Below are 16,258 nucleotides of genomic sequence, written 5' to 3' on the forward strand. Positions count from 1 at the left end.
CTCTGGACTTGGAGATCACTCGGTGAATAAACCACATCAGCCAGTCGACGGATATTAAAAAAAGAATAGCGATTTTTAATAAAACCTGTTTGATCATCTGAAATTATCTTGGGAAGGGGACGTTCTAAACGACATGCAAGCACTTTAGCCAAAATTTTCACATCTACATTCAAAAGTGAGATGGGGTGATATGATCCACATTGAGTCGGGTCCTTGTCCTTTTTAAGAAGTAGTGAAATAGCTGCCTGTGAAAGAGAAGGGGGTAAGGAGCTATTCTCCAAAGATTCCTGAAACACTTCTAGAAGGACCGGTGTGAACTTCTCCTTAAATTTCTTATAAAATTCTATTGGATAACCATCAGGACCTGGGGACTTACCACTCTGAATAGCCATAATGGCATTATTAATCTCTTCCTGCCCAAGAGCCCGATCTAGGTTCTCCACTTCCTCTGGTTCAAGAGTTGGTATTTCCAAATTATCTAAAAAACGTTCCATATTTGTTTTATCTGAGGGGAACTCTGAGGCATACAGAGAGGAATAAAAAGTTGCAAAGATGTTATTAATCTCTTTTGGATTGCTTGTCAAGTTCTGGTGCATGTCTCTTACCTGAGGAATAAGTCCTGATGCAGCTTGACGTTTCAACTGATGAGCCATAAGCCGGCTCGCCTTGTCACCATATTCATAATAGAGGCCACATGTCTTAAGAATTAATTGTTCTGATAGGTTTGTAGATAGAAGATTAAACTTGGCTTGCAAATCAACCCGGCTTTTATATAATTCTGCAGTGGGTGCCTCAGAGTATTTTCTATCCAGGTCCCAAATAGATTTCAATAACACTTGCATTTCCTTCCTACGCTCTTTATTGGCATGTGAAGTATAAGATATTATTTGACCCCTCAAGTAAGCTTTTAAAGTTTCCCAAAGTAAAGAGTACGATACCGACTCAGTTTTGTTAGTCTCGAAGAATGTGTCAATGTTAGCCGATATATAACTACAAAATTTCTCATTAGAAAGCAAAAGGGGGTTTAAGTCTCCACAGAGGCCGTTCTCTAACGTTTAAAGGAAAACATAGGTCCAGTTTCACGGGCGAGTGATCAGATATAACTATAGCAGTGTATTCAATTTGTCTAATCATAGGTATCAAGGAATTATCTATAAAGAAATAGTCCAGCCTGGAATAGGAGTGGTGAACATGAGAGAAGAAAGAGAATTGCCTAACTGATGGATTCAAAAATCTCCAAGGATCCATATAACCATTTTGTTGCATAAACATTGAGAAGGCCTTTGCCATACCAGAAAATGTTCCCCTAGGGCAGGACCTATCAAGCGGTGGGTCAATAGCACAGTTCAAGTCTCCGGAAAAGATTAGCTTATGTGTATTCAGGTTAGGTATTAATGACAAAACCTTATTTGCAAATTGGACATCGTCCCAATTAGGAGCATAAACATTTACCAAAATAACAGGTATCTGAAAGAGAGAGCCAGAGACTATAATAAAGCGACCATTAGAGTCACTGATTACATCAGATGGTGTGAACTGCATTCTTTGGTGATTAATATTGCCACCCCCCTGGACCTACTATTAAATCTGGAATGAAAAACCTGACTAATCCATGCTTTACGAAGTCTATTATGGTCCTCCACTCTTAAATGTGTCTCTTGTAGAAATAGTATATCTGCTTTTAATTGTTTCAGATGAGAGAAAATTTTAGCTCTTTTAACCGGACCATTGAGCCCCTTTACATTCCAAGAAATAAACCTCACAGGGTGGCCTCCATCAGCATCACTCACGTTAACCATATCAAAAGGCATGCAGGGCCTACAATCCAAAACAGTGCGAGGGCATAAGTTGCACACAATAACGCACAATGAAAAGAAAGTCTGATCAATCCGTAACACACAAAAGAATAAACTGCCATGGTAATCCCCCAAAACACTCCCCCCACCCCTTTACACAAACAAAAAAACCCAATTAACCCCCAAAACCTAGATCTACCTCCCCAATTGAGGATGATCGCAGGCAGTACCCAACAAAAAACTTCCAAGGTGTTCCCCATACAGCCCAACTTTCAATCTAATCTAGGGTGGCTCCCCTCCTTAAAATTTATCCTATCACTTATACTACCTTTAATATAACATATAGGCTAAAGATGACACAGGTCAAGCTAAGCATTAAAAACAAAAAAAAACACACTGGGCAACTTAAACACCCGAGATATAAATCCCAAATATTTACATTTTGCTGGTTGAAAGTTTTTGTTAATCAGTTTCCAAGCATAGCAGTTCGACCCGATCGCGTTCCACAAATTAAACTGGAAAAAATGAACAAAGAAGTGGATTGTGAAAATTAACAGTTTGCCTCGGCATGAGGCCCCTTCAATGCTGCATGAATAACCTTAAAAAGAAGTCATTGCTCGTCTCGTTCTTCTTCTCCCCAGCGCGAATGGTAAAACTCTTTGGCCGCCTCTGGTGTATCGAAATAATGCTTTTTACCTTCATGCATGACCCGGAGCTGGGCAGGATACAAGAGGCCGAACCTGACCCCTTTCCCGTAAAGCAGGGATTTCACCTCCTTGAAAGCTGCCCGTTTTTTACCCAGCTCCGCACTAAAATCTTCATAAAAAAACACGCTGTGTCTGCGGAAATACAGCTCTTGCTTCCGCCTGTTGATGATGTGTTGCTTATCTTGAAAGGAGTGAAAGCAAACCAGGAACATTCTTGGTCTCGTTTGCTTGGCTCCAGAGACACCGGATGGTTTACGTCCGACTCGGTAAGCACGCGAAAGTACGAGAGGACTTGGGAAAAAATCTGCCCCCAGCACTTCGTCAAAAAACTCGGTCATAAATTTAACAGGGTCCGAACCTTCCAAATTTTCAGGAATGCCGACCACTCTCAAATTGGATCTCCGCGACCGATTTTCGAGGTCATCTAGCTTTCCCTTCAGAACTGCGTTTTCGTTCTGCAACGCTGCAATGGCGGCTTCGGCGCTCACCAGTCGGTCACTGTAATCATTCAGGCCGTCTTCAACCCCACGAATGCGTTCGTCGTGTGTCTCGTAAGCAGACATAATTTGTTCCATGGTAGCTGTCACTAGTGATAAAGCATCTTCAAGTTCTCTTTTTAGGGCAGAATGCACCGCTTGCGTTATGTCAGTAATAAGTACTAAACGAAGCCTCTCCAAGTCATCGGGTAGCGCAGGTCCGGGTCCAGCTCCAGCAGCGTGCAACGGCGCCATTACTGTAACATCCACCTTCTTGCTCGAGGCTTCGCTATCTTTTTCCCCAGTTTTGCTTCAAAGGTACATTCTACTTGCCATTTCAATGTCCAGCTATGTCCCGCGTTGTTCACAATGGTAAATATCCAGTTATCTCGAGCTTACAGCAAAGATAAACAGGTAGATTGACAATAAAAATCGGGAGCCACACTCACACGCACCAACTCACTCCATACTCGACCCCGGAAGTCCTCCTGTTGTAATTTGTAGCCCACATCTTTGCTACAGTTTGGAGGCCTGTATATAACTCCGTTTTTACCCTTACAGTTTCTTAGTTTAGTCCACAAGGATGTCCTTTTATTCTGTGGCTATGCCCTCTGGTCCTAGACACACCCACTATTGGAAAAAAATCAGCGTATGTCTTTATTCCTTCAACAAAAGTGCACGTCCATAATAATTCCCTATGTGGTGTTTAGTCGTCAGTTTTTTGCCCATTCTCCTCATCTGTCCCAGGAAATCTGCAGACTCACTGCTTCCTCAACACTACATACCCTTCCACCTGTCCTTGCATCATCAACAAACAAGCCAACAATGCCATCATCCTGATCATTAACAAATAACATGAAAAAATGCACACTTAACACCGATCCTTGGGAAACACCACTGGTCACCAACAGCCAAGCAGAAAAGGCCTCTTTATTCCTCATCCTGCTCTTCAGCCAGTTAGCAAATCTTCTATCCATGCTAGTATCTTTGCTGTAATACCATAGGCTTCTATCTTGTTTTACAGCCTCATGTGCCGCACCTGAGCTGCGAAACAAGATAGGAGCCTATGAGGACATGCTTTGTGTGTATTTATGTGGACTTGTTCAGAATTATATTTTCTGTTAATTGGCTAAAATTCAGCCAATTATTATAAGACCAGATGAGCGCAGGCAAAGTTATCTATTCCAAGTTTAATTTTCCCAAATAAGATAAATATATATCTAAAGATTTGTTGATCCTGAGAATGAAAGTGTTAACATATGAAGGTCGTTTGACAGCTCTGGATGTGTTCTCACTGGATGAATGGAGAGTGGGTGGTGGGGGGGGGGAAGATTTTATTGAAACCTGTCGAATATGGTAAGGTCTAGACAGAGTGAATGTGGAGAGTATGTTTCCTGTAGTGGGGGAGTCTAGGATCAAAGTGCACAGCTTCAGAATAGAAGGGTGTCTCTTTTGAACAGAGAAGGAGGAGTTTCTTTCACAAGAGGGCGGCAAATATGTTGAATTCATTGCCACAGATGGCTGTGGAAGTCAAGATATCTGTTATATTTAAAGAGGAGTCTGATAGGTTCCTGATTAGTAAGGGCAACAAAGGCTATGGAGAGAAGGCAGGTGAAGGGGATTGAGAGGGATAATAAAAGTGGAAAAGACTCAATGTGCCAAGTGTTCTAATTCTGCTTCTGTGTTTTATGGTCTTATGGAGAAATGCCTCTCTTTCAAATATTATTCTGGGAATTGCTGGCAGCTTGAATCTACAGTTCTGAAACTTTCTTAAATCCGACAGTGTTCCCACATTGGAATCATTGTGTATTTCTACAGCAAACCCTGACATATGAAATCAGGGAACTTTCCTTTGCTAGGTGAATCATGATGCATGATGTAACATGAATTTCCAAGAAAATTTTGCTTTTCAGTTAAAAAAAGTATGTATTGTAGAACCTCCTGTAATATCCATTCAAGCCATATGTATGTTTATTTTTTACCCTGAAGGAGGTAGGGATCATATTACTATGGAAACCAAAATGTAGAACTGTGCAGGCCATTTGGCCCACAATGTTGAGCTGATTTTTTAACTTACTCTAACATCAATCTAACCCTTCCCTCCTACATAACCCTCCATTTTTCGATCATCCATGTGTCTATCCCAGAGTGCCCCTGATATATCTTCCTCTACCATTACATCTGGCAGGGCATTCCAAGCACCTGCCATTCTGTGTAAAGAAGTTAACCTCTGACAGCCCCCTTATTCCTTCAATCAGCTTAAAATTATACCTCTTTGTACTAGCCATTTGTATCCACCCTGGGAAAAAGTCTTTAGTTGTCCACTCTCTGCCCCTTTTCATCTTCTATACCTCTATCAATTCACTGTTCGTATTCTTTTGATCCAAAGAGAAAAGCCCTTTCTTGCCCAACCTATCTCTGCAGTTGAAGTCGTGTGTCAATTTACGGGATATACAAATCCAATGAAGTGAAAGAGCTATGTGAAAGTAAAGTGATGAATGCTTGTTTGCATTTATTGCCATGGGTTATTTTGTTCTTTGATTTTTTTTATATTACAATAAGTTGCAGAAGAGTATAGTTTTGAGGAATCAATGAAACGAAATTGGTGTTTAGACTTATGCATACATTCACTGATTGTCTTTTATTAGGGCTTGGCCATTATAGATGAATTAATAATTACCACCATCCTTCCAATGCTTTTTAAAGTGGATGGTTGTGTGGATTTTTCTGAAGTCACTTTGCAGTTTAAAAAAAACTACATTTCATTTTTGCATAAGCAAATAACTGAGCTACAGGAACCTTAACTGGGATGGGTTGACAAAGGTACAGTTGAGAGGGGAGCAGACCTTGAGGGAGATGGTTGACACCGCATGTGGCAATTTGATGACTTGTGACTCTGCGAAGAGCAGAAAGCAACACATTATCAGGACAAGCATTCAGCTATGAAGAAAACACAAGTAAAAAGAATGTTTCCATTTCAGTGCAAAAGTGGTGAAGATGGAACTCATCATTATCTTAAAAATCAAAATATTATTTTTGGTGATTGTTTTAATTCTGAATACACAGCCACTCATTGCCGCTGCAGGTACTCAGCAGGACATTTTGGAAATGCACAAAATCTGAATTAAGAACCATAAGGCTGGCTAATATCGTCAACTGAATTTCTTTAGTGTAACTGAATTTTACAATAATTATTTTTCAATAAATTGTGAAGTAACTACATAAGTGAACATTTCTGATCTTGTATTTGCGGAGGTCAACAGTAAAAATTAAGCTGTCATTAAAAAATGGTGTTAGAATTTGTGAAAAAAGCAGCGAGATAACTTGCACTGACATTTCCCAATTCCTCATACCCATCCCTGACTCCTTCTGTATCCCCATAAGTATTGTGCCAACAGACTCCCTAACAATGCAGATGATATCAGCAAACCTGCATCCTACCATAAGGGGCAGAGTGCAGCTAAATATCAACATGCTATGGCTATGTAATAACTGCTAAACTGTAGATACGAAGTACTTAAGGGGTGGCCCAAACATGTCTGATCCTTACTGACACTCCTTCAGCAATTCCATCCTGAGCCTATTATCCTGCTTAATCAAAAAATAATAAAATGGTAAAAATCTACTGGGGGTTTTGGACTAATTATTTATAGAAAAGAATCTGTTGTAGTTTAATTAGACTGATGAACTAAAAATGCGGTGCCTTGATAAAATGAGAATTATAGGAATGTGGATTTTTCAAATGGATTTAGAATATCTCAGGTACGCTCTTTCCAGTCATGCAGTGAGTTATTTTATTTCTAATTTCCTTGGAGGCATTCTTCTCATTTAACAATCATTACGCAGCCAGTATTTTTAGCATGTAGCTTCTCCCTAAGACAGCCTTTAGATAATGGGGCACTTCAGGAGTCGTGGCTGGTTGACAGCACAAGTCGATGGTAAATTAATACCACCCTCCCGGCTTTCCTACACAAGACACAACAGCCCAGCAGTGCAAAGACTGCCTTAGACAACAGGGAGTTCTGCTGTGACCCAGTAGGTAGGCAGAAGCAAAAGCTCTTCCTGTCCCGAGGCTACTCAGCAAGGTGTCAATGTGATGTAAATTGGTCTATGTATTCAGCAGCCACCTGAGAGTGACTTATTACTTTATGTGGCTACATGTTGACCTTGACAATCATTAGTATGTCAGTCTCTAAGCCAATGGACCAGTTTGATATCAATCGAAGCAAAAGGATTTAATATGAATTGAGTCATTTATGTCGTCAATGTGTCCTGTGTATTTCTGCAGAAGCAACCTGCAAAATGACTTGGACCAAGTGATTCAGTGAGTCATCTGAAATGATTCTTCCATTCCAGCTGAAAGCCATGTGAAAACAGAAAGCTCACACACGCAGGAGTTCTGGCATCCTCTCAATATTCTATCTTATCACCTATATGACCTAACATGGATCATCTCATCAATCTGATATTGTTGTTTGTGGGAACTTACTGCGTGTAAGTTGGCTACTGTGTTAACTTTGACGGAAAAGCACTTTTCTAAGTGATAGTAAAGTGCTGTGGGATATCTTGAGCTGAGAAAAGGGTCTATTGTAAGTGCAAGTTCTTTCTTTGGACAGGAGAATTATGACTTTAGAAATGGCGGTGTCATCAAATACCGGAGTTTCAGTGTACTCCTTCACCAGAAGGTGGCACTGGTAAATACAAACCTTCTGTGAGAGACCTAAATACCCACAATACGCTGACCAATTCTATTCTCCAAGGTTCCTCACCCACCAGCATTCTCATGGAAACTGATGTACAGTACTGTGCAAAAGTCTTAGGCACACATATATATATAACCAGAGTGTCTAAGACATTTTGTACAGTGCTCGATTTGTCAACGTGGAGCAAAGGGCGAGTTTGTAAATCTGGCAGGATCAAAGAATGTTGGGAGTGGTGAGGATGGATTGCTGTGGGATAGGTGTGGGACAGGTGGCAGAGAAGGAATGCCAGTGGAGGGTGGTGTGGGTGCAGACATACCCAGCCCCGAGACAAGAGACAAGGTCATTTGATTCCAAACAATTGGTTTATTGATCATTACAGAATGTCTTTTTGGTGCTTTCCACTCCCTCCCCTTCCCTTCTCCTTTTCCCAACCATGATTCCCTTCTACCTGCCCCTTTCCCACTCTTGGTCCACAATAGGTTTCAAAAGGTACATTTAATGTCAGAGGAATGTATACAATATACATCCTGAAATTCTTTTTCTTCGCCAACATTCACGAAAACAGAGGAGTATCCCAAAGAACGAATGATGGTTAAATATTAGAACCCCAAAGCCCCTCCACCAGCTTCCCCCTCCCACACAGAAGCAACAGCAAAGTGATGATCCCCTTACCCTACCAGCAAAAAAGCATCAGCATGCTCCACCGAGCACTCAAGCATGCAGCAAGGCATCAATAAAGACACAGACTTGCAGTACCCCAAAAACTACTCATTCGCCCGGTAATTTGACATACCACAGGTTCTCTCTCTCCCTAATAAGGGAAAAAGAGATGTCACCATTTCACAGCAAGAGGGGAGACATAACAGAACAACTCACCAATTCATGGTGTTAACAACTCACCAATTCTGTTGCATCGCTTTTTCCGAGCTCTGTGCCCAAAGAACTCAGGTTGCTGGGCACACAGCCAGCAGCCAATTCGCTACTTTTGATCATCCGTGTACTCCCACGACACATCAGGCGGTGGCACAGACCTCAAATCTGACCGTCTCCAGAGCCACGAATATCCGGCACCATGAAGACGCGCCGGTCTTCCAGGCCGCGCCTTTGACATACGAAAAGTGGGGATCATGAGGCCCTGAGGATGGGTCCCATTTCCGCAAAGAACCAGAGTCAGCATGTAACTCCAGGTCAGGGTCTTCAAAAGAACCCTGAAAATGTAAAAAAAGAGATATTAAAGATAGAACTGGAACTGTTTCCGAAGATTGAAGCAAAGGAGTCGCCGTTAGGCTCCAACGTCCTAAGCTCCATCCTCCGTATCAGAATAGAGACCCATATCAGAATCAGGTTTATCAACACTCAAATATTTCATGAATTTTTTCTGTCTGTGGAAGCAGTACAATGCAATACATAAAATTACTACAGTACTGTGAAAATGCCTTAGGCACCCTAGCTATGTATAAGTGCCTAAGACTTTTGCCCAGTACTGTAGAATAGTGCACTACACGCCCCACGGCCTCTGATTTTGTGCTGAGGTTTTAAGACATAAGACTATAAGATATAGGTGCAGAATTAGGCCATCTGGCCCATTGAGTCTGCTCCGCCGTTTTCTCATGGCTGATTCAATTTTCCTCTCAGCCCCAGTCTCCTACCTGCTCCCTGTATCGCTTCATACCCCGACCATCCAGTTTCAACCTCTGCCATAATATACATAGACTTGGCCTTCACAGCTGCCTGTGGAAAAGAATTCCACAGATTTGCCACTCACTGGCTAAAGAAATTCCACTTCATCTCCATTCTGAAAGGATAGCCCTCTATTCTGAGGCTGTGTCCTTTGGTCTTAGACTCTCCCACCATAGGAAACATCCTCTCCACATCCACTCTATCAAGACCTTTCACCATTCAATAGGTTTCAATTAGGTTACCCATCATTCTCCTGAATTCCAACGAATACAGCCCCAGAGCTGTCAAACACTCTTCATACAACAAGCCACTCAATCCTGGAATCATTTTCATGAACCTCCTTTAAATTTTCTCCAGTGTCAGCACATCCTTTCTCAGGTAAGGGGTCCATAACTGCTCACAATACTCCAAGTGAGGCCTCATCGTGCTTTATAAAGACTCAGCGTTATATCCTTGCTTTGATATTCTAGCCCTCTTGAAATGAATACTAACATTGCATTTGCTTTCCTCACCACAGACTCAAACTGCAAATTAATCTTTAGAGAATCCTGCACAAGGATTCATATCCCTTTCCACCTAAGTTTTTTTTGTATTTTCTCTCCATTTAGAAAATAGTCCTTTAATTTCTTCTACCAAAGTGCATGACCATACACTTCACAACACTGTATTCCATCTGTCATTTCTTTTCCTAGTATCCTAATCTGTCTACATCCTTCTGTGGCCTCTCTACTTCCTCAAAGCTACCTGCCCCTCCACCTATCTTCATATCGTCTGCAAATTTTGCAACAAAGCCATCAATTCCATCATCTAAATCCTTGACGCATAACATAAAAAGAATCAGTCCCAACACAGACTCCCTGTGGAACACCACTAGTCATTGGCAGCCCACCAGAAAATGCTCCCTTTATTCCCACTCTGCTTCCTGCCAATCAGCCACTGTTTTATCCATGCTAGAATCTTTTCTGTAACATCATGGGCTCATAGCTTGTTAAACAGCCTCATATGTGGCACCTTGTCAAAGGGCTTCTGAAAATCCAAGAACACAACATCAACCGATTCTCTTTTGTCTGTCCTACTTGCTATCTCTTCAAAGAATTCCAACCGATTTGTCAGACAAGATTTTCCCTTGAGAAAATAACACTGACTATGGCCTATTTTATCCAGAGACCTCATTGTTAGTAATCAACTTCAGCATATTTCCAACCACTAAGATCAGACTAACTGGCCTATAGTTTCCTTCCTTTGTCCCACTCACTGATGAATACTGAAGTGAAGTATTCATTAGTTTATTGTTGTTTGGTGCGGATGCCACTACACCACCGACTGGCTAAATATTCATTGGAGACCTCCACTATCTCCTCTGACTCCAGGTAAATGTTTCCTCTCCATCCCTAATCAGTCGTACCCTCACTCTAGTCATCCTCCTGTTTGTCACATAAGTGTACAATACACTAGGGTTTTCCTTAATCTTATTCTCTAGGGACTTCTCATACCCACTTCTAGCTCTCCTAAGTCCAGTTTTCAGCTCCTTCCTGGCTACCTTATAAAGCTCTAAAACCTTGCCTGATCCTTGCTTCCTAAACCTTAAGTATGTTTCTTTCTTCCTCTTGACTAGATGTTCACATCCTTTGTCAACTACAGTTCCTTTACCCTACCATCCTTTCCTTGCTTCCATGGGACAAACTATCCAGAATCCCTTGCAAGTGTCCCTAAACCCCTGCAGTTTGGTTCTGTGTTTCCCTGAGTACATCTGTTTATAATTTATGCTTTTAAGTTCCTGCATAATAGTATCATAATTTGACCTCCCCCAGCTAAATACTTTCCCATACTGACTGCTCTTGTCCCTGTCCAAGGCTAAGGTAAAGTTCAGGGAGTTTGCTCTCTGCCTCCTAAATGCTCACCCATTGAGAGATCTGTCATTTGACCAGGTTCAGCGGCAGGTTCCAGATCCAATATGGCCTCTCCTCCAGTCAGCCTGTCTGCATATTGTGTCAATAATCTTTTCTGGACGTGCCCAACAAATTCTGTCCCATCCAAGCCTGTTGCACTAAGGAGGTGCCAATCAGTATTTGGGAAGTTGAAGTCATCTGTGACAAGATCCCAAGGCTCTCAGCAGACTAGATGTTTACAGAGTTTAATAGAAGTGAACATTTAATGAATTGTCTTTGCACTCTGAAAATGAAAATATCTGCTTTGCTTATTTTGGGAAACTGAAATACGATGGATTAGGTCCATTACCCAAAATTGCCTCTGTTGTCCTTCTGTACGTCCCTGATGGAGAACAGTTGCAGAAGGCATATCAAGCCAGCCGTCCACACCCAGAATACTACAGAATATTCCGGTCCTTGACTCGGTCTCTGTGGACAAAGTAGACATTTCAAAATAACAAAAATTATTATGAGAAGAAAATTAATCAAAAGCACATAAATAATCAATGAAAATGTTATAGTAAAATCGGTTTAAAAGGTAACTTCTCTACACCTTTGCCTCACCATCCATCCTAAGAGATCAGTGATTTCTCTAATCCCATGCCCGATATGACCTGATGCAGGATCCAAGAGGCGATTCCCCAGTATAACATGAGGGAATTCCAGCAAGACTAAGGTCTGCTGCTAAACTGCATGTGGAGTCCAGTCACAGAATACACTGACAGATTCTGCCATCTAAATCTATCAGTAACTCCCAGACCCCTGCCTTTCACAGCTTGAGTGTGCAACTCCAGAATTCCTCGTTGTTTCCGTGGCTGAATGCCGGCAGCTCTAATCTGAACTGTTGGAAAAATTTAGGACAATTCTTCCTCTTATTGCTTGCGTGTGGCGTTTAAGTGAAAACAAATCTTTCGTTTTGTGCATTATCAGCTGCTAAGGTTATTGAATTAAATTATAGCAGATCATGTCGAGTAGCTACAACGAAACAGAATTGGAATCAAGTTTATTATCACAGACGTATCTTGTGAAATATTTTTTTCTATACTGTAAATTATGTTAAGAAAAATTATCAACAAATAAATAAATAATGTGAAAAGACAGCAAAAATATGAGGTAGTGTTCATGGGTTCATTGTCCGTCAGAAATCTGATGACAGAGGGGAAGAAGCTGTTCCTTAAACATTGAGTGTGTGTCTTCAGGCCCCCGTACCTCCTCTCAGATGGTAGTAATGAGAATAGAGCATATCCTGGGCGGTGGGGGTCCTTAATGATGAATGCCACCTTTAACGATGTCTTCGATGGTGGGGAGGACAGTGGGTATAGTGTCCATGGGTTCTTTCCTATGTTCCTGGTTAGTGAGTGAATAACAAGGATAGAGCTTCGAATAAAGCATTCTTTATTGATGAACTATATTCAGCTAACATCACTGATTGACACACAAGAGTATCGAAAAGTCATACCACATTGTGCACATAGTTCTCAAAAATATGCACATGCAATATTAACAGCAAGGTCAAGGAGAAATTTGAAAACAAGGATGAAAATATTAAATTTGAATTTATTAGATCCTGTCATTTGCAGATCTTTCATGTTCATACACTAATGGATATTGCCTGTCCAAGAGGGGTCACAGACATATAATTTGGTGTGATGTAAACAGTCTGTATAACCCAGACTAATAAGAGTCTTGCATGAACACTGAACGCCATCCTTGCAGAGAGGCAGGACACTAAGGTCTCTTCGCACTCCTGCTCAAAGTAAGGTGAGGTGGGCCAATTAGCTGCTGTGACTGAAAGGCGCTAGCTTGTCATCTTTGTGACAGCCAGTGAATTCAAGGCTGACGAGAAAAAGTCCTCTGCGGCAGCTTTAGAGGAACCCTTAAATCAAGCCAGTGAACAGACTCTGCAGTAAAGGTTTTGCTTTCCAGAAGAGTGTTAATTAAAGAGAAATGGAAATATAAGTTTTGCAGAGCACAGCGGTTTGTAGTTTACATTCTACAGTTCATCAAGGTCATGAGTCGCTGCTCCTTTGTCTCTAACACACTGAGCAATATTAAACTCTTTGTGTGACAAAAATGAGGTGGGTGCTCACCATGCCACGATGACTGAGTGGATGGCTCAGCTCTTGCACTTCGGACTGCGTGGCATCCAATTTGATATGCTTGGCTCTCGGAACAAAGTGGATTTTTGTCAGGTAGTGGAATTTAGTTAGATGTGATGATTACCACTTGTGGTATGTGTAGGGGAAGGCATTGGTGTGAACTCTCATTCGGTGACTTTTTTCCTGAAGCTGTCATGGCCCAGCTGAAGCCTTACACAACAGCCCATGCCACTTGCCGTGTCAATTTGAAGTATGATGGTCTGTTCTGGTGTACTTAAGACCAGCAGTAAATGTGTTTGATAAAGCCTGATTAAAGCTTGGTGGCTTTTTAAACTTTATTTGATGCACAGTGGCAGACCACAGATCTGACTGAACCAGTACCTTCTCTTGCTAAATAAACAGGAACTCTGCACAGACAGAATAGCACTTAGCCTGCTGAATAAAAAGAAACCCCAGAAGGTCACACAGTAAGGAGCCTTCAGGCTTTAAGTTTTCCATGAATTCTGCACGGTAACATGGATACCCTTAATTTTATCATTCCTGCGACACAGAAGAAGAGCACTCATGAAATTCGGATTCTGCAGTATCTTGTGCAATTAAAGCAGAGATGGTTCGCTGTAATGAAGAAGTTAATGTATGAGGAAGGTTTGAGAAAGTTGGATCAAATCTCACCAGTGCATAGGAGAATGATTTTCTGAGGGGGTGGAGAGGGTTGACAAGAAGGAAGCTGGAACGATGTTTTCCCCGGAGGTGCAGGCAGGGATGTGGATCTAAAACACCAGGCTGCCCATTTTACATGGAGATGGAGAAGCATTTCTTGTAGCAGATGGCTAATAAGCTTTGTAATTCTCTATCCAAGAAATAGGCTTATTGAAACGATTCTAGGATGAGACTGAGTGAGATTCAAACTGCGAAGAGTACACGGAGAGAGCAGGAATATGATGTTGTGCCCAAGACAGGAGCAAGAAGGTTTCAAGCATGTTCTCACTGAATAGCTGAGCACAGTCAAGTGTCCAGCTGATCAAATTCTTGCTCCCGTTTCTTCCGATACTTTGTTCATATTTTAGAATAATTAGACTGAGGTGACCTCATAAAGCAGTTAACTAACACTGATAAGCGTCTTTCTTATTACTGAAGAGGCTAAAATTAGGTCAGTGTCTGGATGAGAGTTCAGCCATTTAAGACCAAGATGAATATAATTATTTTACTGAGAAGGTTGTGAAACTTTGAAGCTCTTTGCCCAGAATCTTTTCATGACTCATGCCTGATCATCTTGGCATTTGAAAGAGACTAATTTGCAGGACTCTAAAAGAAAATGGGGAGAAATGGAACTAATAGGATTTCTGTACTAGGAGCCAACATTAGTTTGATGGATTGAATGGCTTTTTTCTTAGTCTTAACACATTTTGGATTCTATTTTAATTTTTGCAAATTATTCATTAAAGATTTGTCTTGGAGATCAATAGGAAATCCCTTTTCAAGCTTTGATTCCTCATTGCTTTGAATTTCCCATCATCTTTGGATTGATCCAGTATTCCCAGGGTCACGCGAGGCTGAATCAAAATTTCAGCAAGTCAGGCAGCTTCACGGAGAAAGAGACTGAAGCATTAGCATTTGGTGACATTTTGTCTGAGCTGGGTAAAGTTAACAGTGCAACAGATGTTCAGCAAAAACAGCTAGTAAAAGAGGCAAGGTCAAGGGCAAGGCCTAAAAGGCATCATTCTCCCAAAAGAAACGCATAACTCCAAGCTCTAAGATGGGAAGAGCTCACCAAGTGAACAGAGGAAAGGATTTGTAGGATTATATGAATCAGCAAGAAGGGTCTTGGCCCAAGACACCGACTGTTTACTCCATAGTGGCTACCTGAATTGCTGAGTTCCTCCAGCATTTTGTGTGTGTTACATATGTGTTATGTGCTTATCAAAGACCACAGCCCTTACCTTCCATTATGAACAAATCAAAAGCAGTCACCTTATAATAAAGCATTAAAAGTATTCTCATTGCATCAGACATTGTCTCTTAAAGTGAACGCAAGAACTCAATGACGGTGTTCGTGAATTATGTAGAACAGTTTCTATTATGAACAATATGTGTCATCTGTCACCCATTACATTACTCTGCAGATTCAGAGATGTTTTCAAAGCCTCGTTAAAAAATGCAACAGTCCCACTGACTGGCTCCTGAAAATTTTCGGCCTTTGAGTACTCATAGTGAAGAAGGAGCATTCAGGGTTCTATTGAACACCTTGAGAGGATCTGTGTAAAAACAGAAGATGTGCATCATCTCAGTCACTGCTCACCTGCCTGGTCTATTAGCATCTCCTGCCACATCTGTGGAAGTCTCTGATTCCCATCCCATAAATTCACAGTGTAAGGAAGTCATTTTTAATCCTAAATGAGAGCCTAAAAAGGATTACCACATGTTAGGTCAACAGTCAGCTCAAAACTGAGACAATCAATTTAGAAAAGACTTGTTGTTCAATCTCTGAATTTAACCAAGGTTTTCAAAATTTGTGGGGGCTGTTTTTAAATTATTTTCATAATCTTTGATTTCTCGTTAAAGTACAGAAGCTGGTTAATAGTATATTTTATTATCTGATTAGGTTTTTTTTCCCTTTCCAAACAGCTTCGACTTTGGTAGAGGGTATAGATTTTTTTTATATAAAATTGTTTATATTCTAAGATACGAGTTAATCTAATCTATATGAATATAGGGTAAGGAGTTTATTAATGTGATGCAATATAATGCATCTGGTGTTGTATTTTTCCTCTGTTTTATAATATGTATTTTCTTGGACTCTATTCTTCTATGTAGAAATTAATAAAAATATTGAAAAAGAAAAAGAACCCTGAGACAAAAAGAATATTGG

The 16,258-nt window shown here is 41.0% G+C and overlaps 1 protein-coding gene across 1 annotated transcript in view; it reads left to right on the forward strand.

The window, feature by feature from the left end:
* LOC134349198 (teneurin-2-like) overlaps nucleotides 1-16,258 on the forward strand; it is a 3,136,038-nt gene that overhangs the window by 2,257,056 nt on the left and 862,724 nt on the right. The window lies entirely within an intron of this gene.

This window comes from Mobula hypostoma, chromosome 7 (assembly GCF_963921235.1).
Source record: "Mobula hypostoma chromosome 7, sMobHyp1.1, whole genome shotgun sequence".
In the NCBI taxonomy this organism is placed as follows: domain Eukaryota; kingdom Metazoa; phylum Chordata; class Chondrichthyes; order Myliobatiformes; family Myliobatidae; genus Mobula; species Mobula hypostoma.